Genomic DNA, 11,957 nt, shown 5'->3' on the forward strand with positions numbered 1-11,957 from the left:
TTTATTATTTATTTATTCTTCCATGGCCTAACTTATTTAATTATTGTGTTGCAAACTTAGGTAATTAATTTTTAATGTTTCCTTTCAAGTGTAAATATATAGATATAGATAACAAGTATTGATTTACAGGTTTCCAGAAGGTTTTTGTTTTTAAGTTTAATTCTGACATGAATTCTTGACTAAACAGTAAAAGCAGAGGTTACAGCTTCAAAATTAAGAGGAAAAATGGACTGAAATAAATATTTCATGAATCCAAAGGAATAAAAAGAATATGAAAGAATGGAGAAGACAAATATAAAGAAAAAAAGGGAAGATTTAAACCAAAGAAATCAATAACTACATGAAATGTAAGTAGATTAGCTGCTCCAAATAAAAAGAAAATAACTGTAGGTATAAAATTACATGTAACTATGCACCACCTTCAAGAGACATTTCCAAAGAAAGCAGAAGAAATAAATATTAAATATAATAGCAGAAATTAATGATTTTTAAAATAAACAGTACAGATAAAAAAGCCAACATTTCACTCTTTTAAAAGACTAATAAAAATAATAATGTATTTGAGAGTCTTCTCAAGACTATATATGAGGTCAGACAATTAAGTTTGCAAACTCATCCAAGAAAAAGTGCTACATACTTCATTGCTGAATATCACTATGGTCACCTTCGAAGTACTCCCCTTGGGAAGCTATGCACCAACACCAGTGCCTAGTCCGCCTTGAAAGCAATTTTGGAACTCTTTTTCTGGAATGACCATAGAGCTGTCATTGTATTACCCCTGATGTCCCGAATGTCATCAAAATGTCTTCCTTTCAATATTTCCTTTATCTTCGGGTAAAGGCAGAAGTCATTGGGGGCCACACCAGGTGAGTAGGGAGGGTGTTCCAATACAGTTATTTGTTTACTGGCTAAAAATTCCCTCACAGACAGTTCCGTGTGAACTGATACACTGTCATGATGCAACAGCCGTGAATCGTTGGTGAAAAGTTCAGGTTGTCTGACTTTTTCATGCAGTTCCAGATAGTAAACTTGCTTAACTGTTTGTCTAATTGGTACAAATTCAGCAATTCCAAATAGTAAACTTGGTTAACTGTTTGTCCAGTTGGTACAAATTCATAATCCCTCTGATATCAAAAGAGGTTAACAACAGCGTTGCAACAGAGTTCACGAACTTAATTGTCAAAACTTGTGTGTATGTGTGTGTGTGTTGCATGTGTGTTTGTACACCAGGGGTATACCAAAAAATGTATACAGGTGGAGACTTTGATCAACGAGCTCAAGCAGTAGTTCGCCATAATCAGAAGAGTCTGGATGCTGATGGTAACCACTTTGAGCACCTCTTGTAATTGCAGAAGTCAAATGTGACTTGTATTCATCTTTTGTTATCAGTATATATTGAATATTATAAGTTTAATAGTTTTGCTTTCTTAAAATGTTTCACATTTTTGGGATATATATATATATATATATATATATATATATATATATATATACATATATATATATATATATATATGTATATATATCCCTTTATAAAGGAAAAATGGAGGAAATGTTTTCAAATAAATTTTATATTTTAGAAAAATCACCATGCTCTAGAAAAATATAACATCAAAATAGTTTCAGACAGAAATACCTATATTTATACATTATAGGAATTAAATCAGCACTCACTACTTTACCATAATGAAAACTAAAATTCAAAAGAGTTTCACTTGTGTATTCTAATAGACATTCAAGAAAGAAACAATTCCGAACCTACACAAATTCTTCTGAGAATAGAAAAAGTGGGAAAACTATTCAATTTTTTTTCTTCATTTCAAGAAAGGAAAGGCAGCAAAATGAATCTAGCATTAAAAGCAAAGTTCATAGCAGGCAAGTAAAGTTATGTTATGCAACAAAATTAACTGATAAAATTAACCTGGCAAAAAATTAAATTAAAAGTCTCTTAAAATTTCAACCATCATTCATGATTAAAAAAAAAAAACAAAAAAAGAAACCTCAACAAATCTTACCAAAGTAGAAATGGAAACTTTTTTAGTTGAAAAGTAGCTGTTTATCATATAGTAACATCATAGTTAATGCTGAGATAATTCAAGATTTAATTTTAAGGTGAGAGATAAGACAAGGATGCCCTCTATCACCACATCTGTTTGGTACTGTATTGGAGATCTTAGCCAATGCAGAAAGTCAAGAAATAGAACTAAAATGCCTAAGGAATAGAAAGGAAAAAATATATATAACTTGTGCTATTTTTATACGATATTGTTTTGTACAGAGAAAATACAAAACAAAGTACAGGAAATTGCTAGGATTTGTAAGAGAGATTAATAGTATTTCTAGAAAAAAATCAATAAAAATAAATTGTATTTTTATACAATAGCAACAAACAGAAAGTATTACTAAAAAGAAATAAATTCTTTTAGGTAGTACCAAAAAGCTGAAGTAGTAATAAATCTAACAAGATGTGCAAGCAAAGTCTCTACAGACAATGTTATAATACTTTTGAAACATCTTGAAGAAATAAAAAATGAAGAGAGATATAGTCTGTGTTTATAAATTGGATGTGTTAATACTGAAAAGATGTTACTTCTCTAAACATGTATAGAGTAAGCAAAATCTAAATAAAAATACAAAATATTTTGTTTTAGACCAAAAAGCTTCTTCAAAAGTTTATATGGAATTACAAAATCCCAAGAATAACCACCACACTTGAAGAACAAAATAAATGTGGGAAGACTTGTTCTACCAAATAATTAGGATTCTTACAAAACTATAGTAGATAAGATGGTTCAGTATTGATATAGAGACAAATAGACCAAAAGATCACAGGAACCCAAAATATACCTTAAAACAAAATCAGATATATATGATACATCTGTATGGCAGAGGTATCACAGCAGATCAACAAAGAAATAACAAACTTTTTGATTAAAAAATGCTGAGCATGAGTTCTGGTCAAGATGGCAGAGTAGGTAAATGCTATGCTTGCCTCCTCTCAAGACCACATCAAAATTACAACTAAAGTACAGAACAACAGTCATTGAGAATTGCCTGCAGTCTAGCTGAGCTAAAGTCCCACAACTAAGGACATACAGAAGAATCCACATTGAGACTAGCAGGAGGGGCAGACATGGAACAGGCTGGTCCCATACCCACATTTGGTGGTTAAAAATCAGGAGGGATGTATCTGCTGCAGAGGTAACCCCTGATAAGAAAGGAGTCACAGCCTGACACTAAGCTCCCCAGCCCAGGGTTCCAGTGCCAGGAAGAGAAGTCCCCCTAACTTCTGGCTGTGAGAGCCAGCAGAGATTGTGTTGAGTGAGATGGAGGACAACTGGAGTCCCAAGATTTCCTCTTAAAGGTCCAGTGCAAGAACTTACTCACTGATGGACTCACTTTGTCTGAGCTAGGACAGCAGTATGAAAGGTGTTAGGGACATATGGGGAGGAACAGAATTGTCTGGCTCCAGGGTAAGTGCTAGAGGGGCAGCTTTCTCCCAGACAGAAGTGCAGACAGAAGCCATTGCTCCTTTACTGAGCGCTGTCCCCCTGCCCAGCATAAAGACACAGGCAGCCACCATATCTGAGTCTCTATCACCCTGGTTAACACCATTCTCCCCCAACCTGGTGATTCCATGAGACCCCCCCACCCCACCCAAATTGCCCACCCAAGCAGCTTCCAGCGGCTTTTCCATACAAACAACCTGTCTTAGCTCATGCTGCAGACTTTCTTAAAATCTCTCAAAAGTTCACAAACCCCAAATAAACAGCATCTAACCTTGGCATGCCCCACACCTCTTGCTAAGCAGCCCCAAACCCCGCACTAGTGGCAGCCAACTTCAGTTTGCAGCATAGCACTTCTCAGGCACCCCAAGCCCAGCACAAGAGGTAACCATCTGCAGCTCCTACAAAGAGACCCCAGGAAGAGCACAGAAAGTAGCTGAACTTGGCCTGTAATAGGGTCCCTTCCAAAGGGCCCCAGAATCAACACACCTGGTGGCCAGCATCAGACCACACCAGAGTACCACCCAACTACCTCCACAAAAGACACACCCAAAGGGCAGACTGGGCAGGCACCATAGCCCTGCTAAAGTGAATCCTGCTCCATAGGGTCAGCCACTGTGTATCAGCTCCTCCACTGTAGTCATGGCCAGTCCTCACAACCAATCAACCCAAGGGTCAATCCCTCTCACTGACGTGCAAACAGCAACCAAGACTCAACTACAACATGAGGGCACACATACTTCACAAAAGGGACACACCTGGAGCACCTGGTTCAGGTGATCAGTGAGACTGAGCAACTGGGCCCCACAAGACACCTACTACATGAGGCCACTCTACTAAGATGAGGAAACATAAAAGCCCTACGTACAAATAAACACAGGGAGGCAGCCAAAATGAGGAGACAAAGAAACATTTCCTAAATAAAAGAACAGAACAATGCTCCAGAAAAAAAAAAATAAGCAAAATGGAGACAAGCAATCTACCAGATGCAGAGTTCCAAACACTGGTTATAAGGATGCTCAATGATCTCAGGAAGAACTTTAACAAAGAGATAGGAAACATAAAAATGGAGATAGAAAACATTTTTTAAAAGTCAGAAATGAAGAGTACAATGACTGAAATAAAGAATACGTTAGAATGAATCAACAGTAGAGTAGATGAAGCAGAAGATCACGTCAGCAATTTAGAAGATAAGGGAGCAGAAAACACCCAATGAGAACAGCAAAAAGAAAAAGAATCCAAAAAAAATGAGGAAAGTTTAAGGGGCCTCTGGGATAACACCAAAAGTACCAACATTTGTACCAGATGGGTACCAGAAGGGGAAGAGAAAGAGCAAGGAATTGAAAACCTATTTGAAGAAATAATGATGGAAAATTTCCCTAACCTGCTGAAGGAAATAGACATACAAACCCAGGAAGCACAAAGTCCCAAAAGAGGCCCACACCAAGACAGAGCATAATTAAAATGCCAAAGGTTAAAGACTGAGAGAATCTTAAAAGCAGCAAGAGAAAAGCAGTTAGTTACCTACGAGGGAGCTCCCATAAGACCATCAGCTTATTTCTCAACAGAAACTTTGCAGGCCGGAAGGGACTGGCATAAAATAGTCAAAGTGATTAAAAGCAGGGACCTACAACCAAGATTACTCTACACAGAAAAGCTGTCATTTAGAATCAAAGGAAAGATAAAGAGTTTCCCAGACAAGAAAAAGCTAAAGGAGTTCATCACCACCAAATCAGTATTATGAGAAATGTTAAAGGGACTTCTTTAAGACAAAAATAAAATAAAATAAAACAAACTCATAGATATAGAATACATTTTGATGGTTGCCAGATGGAGTTGGGTTGAAGGGGATGGGTGAAGGGGGAGAGGTGATTAAGAAATACAAATTAATGCACACAAAATACTTATGGGGATGTAGAGTACAGCATGGGGAACATAGTCAATAGTACTGTAATAACTATGTATGGTATCAGATGGGTATTGTATTTATCGGGTGATCACTTTGTAAGTTATATAAATATCTAATCACTGTATGATACACCTGAAAATAATATAATATGTCAACTGTAATTGAAAAATTAAAAAATATTTTCTTAAATGCTGAGCAGTAGGATATCAATAAGGAAATAATTAAAGTTGGATCATACTGTAAAGAAAATTATCTCCAGATGGATTAATAACTTAAATGTGAAATTTTTGCAAGTATATTTCAAAAAACAATATAGAAAGATATCTTTTTACCACAAAGTAGAAAGGTAGTTTAAGATGAAAAAAGTAGAAACTTTAAAAGAAAAGATTGATGTATTTACCCACATTAAATTAAGAAATACTTTCCACCAAAAGAAAACATAAAGCTAGTTAAAAGACAAGCCATGCCATAGAGTTTGAAAGATTATTGCAACATATAAAACCAATAAAAGACTACTATTGAAAATATGAAAAGAACTCATAAATCAAGAAGAAATACAAATAACCCAATGGACAAGTGGGTAAATATTTCAACAAACCCTTCAGAAAAACAGCAAATTCCCAATGTCAATAACTATATTTTTAAAATTTTAACCTCACTAATGAAATCTAAAATTCATACCACAATGAGGTACTGCTACACGCCCATTCGACAGGAAATATTAAAATAAATGATAATATCTAATGTCAAGGAATTTTAAATGTGAGAGACTCCCCATTATTGTTGGAAGTGTAAATTGACCAATTGTCATATCTTGTGCTTTAAGGATATATTTTCCCTGTGACCCAGCATTTCATTCCTGAAACTTCCCTGTAATCTAGCATTTCACTCCCTGTAGAAATATGTTCTCCTGGGCACCACGGCACATATTTTAAAATATGCATAGCAGCATTGTTCATGGCAGGCACAAACTGAAAACAACACAAATATCTATCAACAGTATTATAGAAACGTGCACATGAGTGGTAAATCTACGAAGAAAAACAATGAATGAGTTAACATCAAAGTTAGGTGAGTGGTTATTGCTTGTGGTAAGGAAGGGTTTGGGGATGATGCAAAGCATGCAGAACATTTTCAGTGCTGGCAATGTTCTATTTCTTGACCTGTGTGATGGTAATATTTGTTTTTGCTTCAGAATTTTCAGTAAATATACATATATTTTATTCATTTTCTATGTATACTCACCAAACAAAACAACTCTTGTGCCTATTCCCTAGGGATCTAAGTACACAGGAATGTTGCTACAGAAGAATACTTCTGTTTCTATAGTAGTGCTTGCTGGCTGCCTTTCCTAATTTTCAACTTCCAAATCTCCAACGAATGCACTGATTTTGTGGAATTTCTTTCAGTCATGATCCCAAGCTGCAAGAGGCTCTGAGAAATTTTTTTTTTTTTAATTTTCTAGCCTCTGCAGTTTAAGAAGGCACACTAGAAAGAAGACCAAAGAGATGCTGACTGCCAATCCACTTATTTCACTTTAGGAGTGATCTTGGGTGAATCGATTATAATACTATCTGAACTGTCCAAACATCTTTAGTTGTTTAAGATCGGTAAGAAATGGTCTTGTCAAGGAGATAAGTAAATGTTTCCCCCCTTGGCAATAAACAATATGGTACACATATTCACTGAAGTGTGCCAAAACTCACACCTGTTAAATGACATTTTCAGTGACTTACTTAAGGTGATCTTGCCCGTAGAGAAGTAACTTTTCTTGCTTTTTAAGAGTCCTTAACTCCCAGACTCAATTTTATTATTTACATACACCTACACTTCTGAATACGTATTTCTATCAGTAGTCACCCTCCCCACTAATCACTGGAAAGAGTTTTGACTCAAGTGTTTCTGTAAAGCATTTCCCCAAAGGAAAAAAAAACTCACTGGAAAAAAGAAGTTGTATTTTTCTCAGGTTTGCTCTTCCTAAGGGTTTCAAATAATATTCACTCCATCCTTAAATCTAACATAAAAAAAAACCTTGACTATGCCAGGCCAGGTTCTGAACCTTGAATTTGGGATATGTGAAATAATGAATAATAATTTCTTCCCCAATGTCCTATAACACACACAGCCTAATTATCTGTCTTCAAATGTCATCACAATTGAATAAGCTTATTAACTTTGATATTAAGATATCATGATACAGGATTTCCTACCGTGGTACCATAAACCATTGATTTCTGATGGCTCAATCATACTGAAAATCTCCACAAACTCTAGGGTTCTACAGTTGTAGTTCTCTTTTTGCACAGCTCCCACCCTGCTCATGGCAAAGATAATTTTTTTACTCAGAACTTGTAATTTCTCTTTAAATTTCCCTTCCCTTCCTAGGTTACTTGATAGTTTATAAATTCAAATCTGCCCATACGTGGAGTCAAATCTTACCCTGATATTTGATTAGGTGCTAAAATCAGTGGAAAATATTTTTTAAAGGGAGTCAAGTCAAAATTACTCTTGAAAACCTCTTAAATCAATCTTAATGTACAAGTGTCCACTAAATCATTTGTCTCAGTTTCTCTAAATCTCTTTTAATTAATTTCCTTTACCCATGCTCTTAATTATTCAAGGAATTATTTAAGAATGGCAGAGAATCATGAATTCTAAACAATGCATTCTTCCACTTCTCAGGTACTACCTAATGGCTGCCTTTTCAAAGCCAAGTTTCAAATGTAGCTGGAACCAAATCCTGTATTAACGGCAGTACCCCATCAATTTTGCCATATGTTTCAGAGACCTTTCCTCCTTCATAAACAATCTAATTTCCCTTTTATTATGCATTTTGGATAATGTAGATACACGAACCACTTTTCCTAAACTTCTTCCCTCTCCTCATACTTTGCCCGATAACATCTAGTGCAAATTTCCTACAGGAAACTGACACAGTCACAAAAAAGCATTAACCTAGGCTTTCATGCTAAACCAGGCATTCTCAAACTTGACCCTCAGCCGGTGCTTCATTGCCAAGATTACTATGTGTCTCATGTTACTCTCCTGCTGAAAGAGTATTCATTACACCAAGTGCAGAAGCTGTGAGCACTCTCTTTCCTTCCTCAGCAACAAGCTGGTAAACAGTTTAGATGAATGGTGGAGTGTTTCTTGGCAGATGTCTATGTTATTCTTAGATGGAGGCACAGCCATATGGTACGGCACAGGACAATAACCTCAGACAAGCTCACAAATACGTGAATCCTTATTTACCTAGACTTTAATGTCAGGAAGAACATGAAAGTGTGTCTGTTACTAGAAGGAAACCCTACTTTAAAATACTACACATAGAGAATAGTGGATGGCATTGAGAGTTCTTTCCTCTTTTCCATTTAAAGACGGGTTTTAGCTTAAATGTGCATGTCTGTAGGCTCTCCCTAACTTTCCTCCTCTTCCACCATGACCTTGGTTTCTTTAGCTCCCTTTCCACTCTCCAAGAACTTAGCAGTCTATAGGTTCCTTTCATCTTTTCAGCACGCTAGGTATGTACTGCGTTTTCCCAAAAATAAGACCTAACCGGAAAATAAGCCATAGCATGATTTTTCAGGATGCTCATAATATAAGCCTAATGCATCTTTTGCTGCAAAAATTAATATAAGATCCGGTCTTATTTTGGGGGAAATATGGTAGGGTTTATTTTATATGACAAGCATCCTGAAAAATCATGCTAGGGCTTCTTTGCCGGTTAGGTCTTTTTTCAGGGAAACATGGTAGGTAAGTTGGCTGTGAAAGAGGTCAGGTACACTGAAGGTCCTTTGGAAATGTCTTTAGATCTTCTAATTAAATATCTACAACCAAAATTTTCTCCTGCAAATGTCGATTGTCTTTATTTGGTGTTATGATATTAAAATACTTCTCTTTTTACAACCAAGTTAAGGCTCTCTTCTAGGAAGTGGAAATGAGGAGGAAAAAATAAGTTGAAAGAGAAAACAAATTTTATCTTGCCGCATAAAATTGAAAAGATAAAACAGAACTATATGGCACTTTTTTTTTTGAGGAATGCCATAGCACTGTAGTATTCTAGTGAGAGAAGTGGAATTTAAAAACAAAAAGTAATTTTTTTTCTTGATAGAGGGAATTTACCGCCACATTACTGATACTGTGTTTCCCCGAAAATAAGACCTAATCGGAAAATAAGTCCTAGCATGATTTTTCAGGATGACATTCCCTGAACATAAGCCTTAATGAGTCTTTTGGAGCAAAAATTAATATAAGACCCTGTCTTATTTTGGGGGAAACACGGTATCTTACCTATCTTATGTCTTAACTTCTGACACCTAAAGCCCTTCAGTTTTCTTGGTAGGGCTTGAACTACCAGAGTGTAGGAGAAACTATAGACCTTTTCTCCAAAGTCTAAAGCCAGTTTACTAAACAGAAGCACAATTTAAAGACTCTGCGCTTCAAAGAAATCAAGTCCCGAGGTCTCTAACTTTTAAACAATTTTGAGTCCCATTATTATTCATTTCCAAGGACGACTTTTTTACAGTTCATGAGGCTATATTTCCCATCTAAACTATATGCCCCATTAAAATAAAAGTATGGGGGGTGCTAAGTGGGCCAAGATCTCATGTTCTATCACATACGTCATGAAAAACAATTTAGATAACCACAACACCAAGCTTATTAACAGATTATGTGTCTGTTAGAAAATATACATTGGAGGACCAGGTTATCATACATGGTTTGGTTGAGAAATTCAAATTTGATAAAGTGAAAAAATAAAATTGCTTAATACTTTTTCAGTAACTGCTACGGGGGAAATTTAATGCTATTGCCGTCTGAACCAAAAACATTTCAATTATCTCCAATTTTAAAGAACTCATTTAAGTAAATATACAGATACTCCATGTACTGTTATTATGTTATTATTATTACTTGGGGGATATTTGTTCAAGGCAACAACTCCAAGCAGCCACAAAGCTTCCCACATGCTCTCCTCTAAGTCTTTGGCTCTGTTTAATTATAAAACTGAGTTTATAATGAAAGAAGGAATAGGAGGAAAAGGGGAGACCCTACTCCTCTAACTATAGGCATAACTGGCTGTCCATTGGTGGTCAGGATATGATCCTGGTCTTGTCCCTCTGATGTCAGCGGATTCTAATAACAAGGATGGGTCCGCTCTGGGGCTTCAGCATGGGAAGGGTGTATGGTTCATCCTCATTCTTGCCTGTTTTACCCCAGAAGACTCCAAAAATGGAAGCCATGTCTCACCTTAGTCCCTGCTAGCAGTAACCCTCTCCAATTCATTCTCTGAGTTACTGTTCCATCACACTGATTCCTTGTCTAAGCTCTCTGAGAATGACAGTGAACAGTTTGGTACTTTTATCATCTTTTATCCAGAAACACTGCTTCTCCTGCCAGATCTAATCTGCTATTAACCTCATGCAGTGATTTCTTGATTTTAATTTCAAACACTTGTAGCTTTCATATCTAGAAGTTAAATTTTGTTATTTTTACATCTTCCATATTTCTATATAACTTTTAGAACACATGGGATACAATGATAATAGCCATTTTGATTTCCTTGTTTTCTAATTCTAACATGTGTGGCAATCCTGGGTCACTTTGAGGTGATTGTTCTCCACATTATAGCTCAAGTTTTTCTGTCTCTTTGTATGCCAGGTAATTTTTTTATTATTATTTCTTTCTTTTTTTCAGTTACAGTCCACATTCAATATTATTTTATATTAGTTTCAGGTGTACAGCATAGTGGTAAGACACTTATGTAATTTATGTAGTGATCCCCCCTGATTAGTCTAGTACCCACCTGGCACTATACAGTTGTTGCAACATTATTGACTATATTCCCTATGCTGTATTTTACATCCCCATGACTGTTTTGTAACTACCAATTTGTATTTCTTAATCCCTTCCCCTTTTTCACCCAGCTCCCCAACCCCCCGCCCCTCTGGCAACCCTCAGTTTGTTCTTTGTACCTATGAGTCTCTGTTTTGTTTGTTCATTTATTTTGTTCTTTAGATTCCACATATAAGTGAGATCATATGGTATTTGTCTTTCTCTGTCTGTCTTAATTCACTTAGCATAAAACCCTCTAGGTTCATCCATGTTGTCACAAATGGTAAGATTTCATTCTATTTTATGGCCAAGTACTATTCCATTGCATTGTAATGACGAGCATGAAAAGGAGGAGAGGAACACATGCTAGAATGGGGCTAATTCATTTATTTATTTAATATCTAATCAATTTATTTAGCAATACACAATAGCAAAAGACAAAGGCAATTAATAGAATGTGCTAATGACAGAAAGTAAAGGCGGTTAAGACTAAACTATATACATTGATAATAATGTCATGTCACAGGAGTACACACATATAAGTTTAAGAGATCCTAACATATGTTTACTATTGATCAAAAATCACTTGGCTAAATACACAAATAACATCAGTAAGGAGTATCCAAAGGCAGTAATAAGCTCTACAGGATAGTAACTATTAGGTAGATGCCAAAAGCTCACCAAACTGGGGGAGAACAGCACTGCAA

This window comes from Rhinolophus sinicus, chromosome 18, assembly GCF_057876585.1.
Source record: "Rhinolophus sinicus isolate RSI-liver-muscle chromosome 18, RSI-T2T, whole genome shotgun sequence".
Classification (NCBI taxonomy): Eukaryota; Metazoa; Chordata; class Mammalia; order Chiroptera; family Rhinolophidae; genus Rhinolophus; species Rhinolophus sinicus.